The sequence below is a fragment of the Hyla sarda genome, unplaced genomic scaffold (assembly GCF_029499605.1).
Source record: "Hyla sarda isolate aHylSar1 unplaced genomic scaffold, aHylSar1.hap1 scaffold_1711, whole genome shotgun sequence".
NCBI lineage: Eukaryota > Metazoa > Chordata > Amphibia > Anura > Hylidae > Hyla > Hyla sarda.
In genome coordinates, this window is record NW_026608351.1 from 68,152 (window position 1) to 72,016 (window position 3,865).

The 3,865-nt window shown below is 45.7% G+C and overlaps 1 non-coding gene across 1 annotated transcript; it reads left to right on the plus strand.

Annotated features, from left to right (window-relative positions):
- Positions 1-1,584: 1,584 nt before the first annotated feature.
- LOC130312273 (U2 spliceosomal RNA) lies at positions 1,585-1,775 on the plus strand. The gene has a single exon (XR_008860405.1). It is a non-coding gene; the product is annotated as a U2 spliceosomal RNA (small nuclear RNA).
- The last annotated feature ends 2,090 nt before the right edge of the window (positions 1,776-3,865 follow it).

A 3,865-nucleotide genomic window follows, 5' to 3' on the forward strand; every position in this document is an offset into this window, starting at 1 on the left:
GTACATTGACCATGCATTGCTTCTGTGGTATTGCAAAGGCAAAGACAAATGCTTCCAGCCATCCATTGCACTAATGGATTGGTCATCAGCTGGCTGTCTATGTCCCGCATCAATATAGACCAAAGTACAGAGGGTTAGGCTATGCTATTGTGCACCTACCTGATGCATCAGAAGGTGCGAGGCCCTTGCTAAATTCTGTGCACAGACTTTGAGATCTATGCTTTAGACTGTATCTAAACCTGCTCCAACATGGACTGACATTCTGGCCTACTTTCAGCCGATGCGACTTGTCTGTCGCTGAACAGTCGCTTTTTATGTATTCAGCACCTATGTATAATGTTGTAAAAATGCTCTAGAAGCTAAAGTCGCAGAAATGTCACACATATTTGGCCTGCAACTTTCTGTGCGACAAATTCAGACAGGAAAAATCAGTATAAATCCTTAGAAAATTATCCCCCAGTGTCTCCATCTGCTGGCGGTATTGAATAAGCATTGCTGCACTGATGGGGTATGCATTAGACGAAAAAAAAGAAGAAAAAGAAGAATAATACGCCCAGAAAAGAGGCGAAAAGGAGAAAAACGTAAAAAAACGTGAAAAAAAAGTAAGAGGAAGAGAAGGGAAAAAAAGGTGGAAATGGGTTTAAAAGTGATTTCGGCGGAGAATATATATATATATATATATATATATATATATATATATATATATATATATGCGCACACACACACATAGATATAAACGTATTCTCCGTTGAGATATTGCAGCCGCTGCTGTGTCCAGGCCCAGGAGCCTTAGCACTGTGCTGTGATGTCACTCAATACCACTGACATCACTAGGTGTAAACAACATCTCTCCTTTGCTGTGTATGTGACTATGGATCTGTTTGGTGATGTCGTCTATTACGGCCTTCATAGAAGCAACAGGAGATTGTTGCATCCATCTTGAACCCTCAGAACTACAGTGCTATGATGTCACTCACTTCCACAGGCCTTGCAGAGTGTAAACAACAACAACCCAGCTTTGTTGTGTATGTAACCAAAGGGATTTGTGATGTCACCTAGAACCTTCACAGCAGCGACAGCTTTATGAGGAGCATCAGCACTGCTCTGCCTGAGCAGAACCATCACCGCCATAGGTTGTCAAATAACCCGGATTTAACCCACACAGGTAAGTCCAATGGGGTGCAGGCATGTCCTCTATGCTTACAGCTTCCCGTGGGTGTTGGTTTGATACCGTTTGGGGACAGCCAAGGAGGCATCTGCAGGCAACAAAGGTAGGTGTGTGCTTGTGTGTGTGTTTCCTATGCAGATCCTAAGCCCAGTGTCACATGCAAGTAGGAGGAGTAAGAAGGGTTCCTGGCAAATCCGGGTTATGGATTGCATTTAAAAAGGCCCCGTGGGAGAGCAATGGGCCCCTGTCTTGCTGCTTAGCAATAATGGTATGGGTTTAGGTTCTGCTGTGTGTACTGGTGGTTGACTGCCCCCCAGCCCAGAGTGTGCATGGAAAATTGTCTGGCAGCCTCCCTGACAGCAAGCAGTGATAGTGCCCATGAAGGGGACCTTGTTGGGCCCGCCCCTTTCACGGTTATCGCTTCTCGGCCTTTTGGCTAAGATCAAGTGTAGTATCTGTTCTTATCAGTTTAATATCTGATACGTCCCCTATCTGGGGACCATATATTAAATGGATTTTTGAGAACGGGGGCCGATTTCGAAGCTTGCTTCCGTCGCCCTATGCATTGACCCGATATGGCAGTATCTTCGGGTACAGTGCACCACCCCCTTACAGGGTTAAAAAGAAAGATTCCTACTTTCATTGCTACCTGCTTGCTGGCTAGCCAGCTAGCCAGCCCTGTGGGCCTTGCTGCTGCTGCAGCCAAAAAACAAAAGGTGGTGCTGCTGCTGCTTCTGCTGCTTCTGCTTCTGCTTGTGTCTGGCCCCTGTTGGAGCGTCCAGGCACAGGACTTCTGCTGCTGCTGACTAAATGGCCTCCTTAATTGGATCATTTGAGTAGCCAGCACACCTGTGCAGGTAGGGCATGACATGATAGGCAGCTGCCTTGATAGCGGGTGGGTGCTGAATGTTCCTAATTGACAAAATAAGATTAATGCTTATGAAGAAATATAAAATCTCATCCCTTCCCCAATATCGCGCCACACCCCTACCCCTTAATTCCCTGGTTGAACGTGATGGACATATGTCTTTTTTCGACCGTACTAACTATGTAACTATGTAACATAACATGGGGGGGGGGGGGGGGTCTCCTGGCTGTTCACACAGGTGTGTCATTGCTGTACATTGACCATGCATTGCTTCTGTGGTATTGCAAAGGCAAAGACAAATGCTTCCAGCCATCCATTGCACTAATGGATTGGTCATCAGCTGGCTGTCTATGTCCCGCATCAATATAGACCAAAGTACAGAGGGTTAGGCTATGCTATTGTGCACCTACCTGATGCATCAGAAGGTGCGAGGCCCTTGCTAAATTCTGTGCACAGACTTTGAGATCTATACTTTAGACTGTATCTAAACCTGCTCCAACATGGACTGACATTCTGGCCTACTTTCAGCCGATGCGACTTGTCTGTCGCTGAACAGTCGCTTTTTATGTATTCAGCACCTATGTATAATGTTGTAAAAATGCTCTAGAAGCTAAAGTCGCAGAAATGTCACACATATTTGGCCTGCAACTTTCTGTGCGACAAATTCAGACAGGAAAAATCAGTATAAATCCTTAGAAAATTATCCCCCAGTGTCTCCATCTGCTGGCGGTATTGAATAAGCATTGCTGCACTGATGGGGTATGCATTAGACGAAAAAAAAGAAGAAAAAGAAGAATAATACGCCCAGAAAAGAGGCGAAAAGGAGAAAAACGTAAAAAAAGTGAAAAAAAAGTAAGAGGAAGAGAAGGGAAAAAAAGGTGGAAATGGGTTTAAAAGTGATTTCGGCGGAGAAATATATATATATATATATATATATATATATATATATATATATATGCGCACACACACACATAGATATAAACGTATTCTCCGTTGAGATATTGCAGCCGCTGCTGTGTCCAGGCCCAGGAGCCTTAGCACTGTGCTGTGATGTCACTCAATACCACTGACATCACTAGGTGTAAACAACATCTCTCCTTTGCTGTGTATGTGACTATGGAGCTGTTTGGTGATGTCGTCTATTACGGCCTTCATAGAAGCAACAGGAGATTGTTGCATCCATCTTGAACCCTCAGAACTACAGTGCTATGATGTCACTCACTTCCACAGGCCTTGCAGAGTGTAAACAACAACAACCCAGCTTTGTTGTGTATGTAACCAAAGGGATTTGTGATGTCACCTAGAACCTTCACAGCAGCGACAGCTTTATGAGGAGCATCAGCACTGCTCTGCCTGAGCAGAACCATCACCGCCATAGGTTGTCAAATAACCCGGATTTAACCCACACAGGTAAGTCCAATGGGGTGCAGGCATGTCCTCTATGCTTACAGCTTCCCGTGGGTGTTGGTTTGATACCGTTTGGGGACAGCCAAGGAGGCATCTGCAGGCAACAAAGGTAGGTGTGTGCTTGTGTGTGTGTTTCCTATGCAGATCCTAAGCCCAGTGTCACATGCAAGTAGGAGGAGTAAGAAGGGTTCCTGGCAAATCCGGGTTATGGATTGCATTTAAAAAGGCCCCGTGGGAGTGCAATGGGCCCCTGTCTTGCTGCTTAGCAATAATGGTATGGGTTTAGGTTCTGCTGTGTGTACTGGTGGTTGACTGCCCCCCAGCCCAGAGTGTGCATGGAAAATTGTCTGGCAGCCTCCCTGACAGCAAGCAGTGATAGTGCCCATGAAGGGGACCTTGTTGGGCCCGCCCCTTTCACGGTT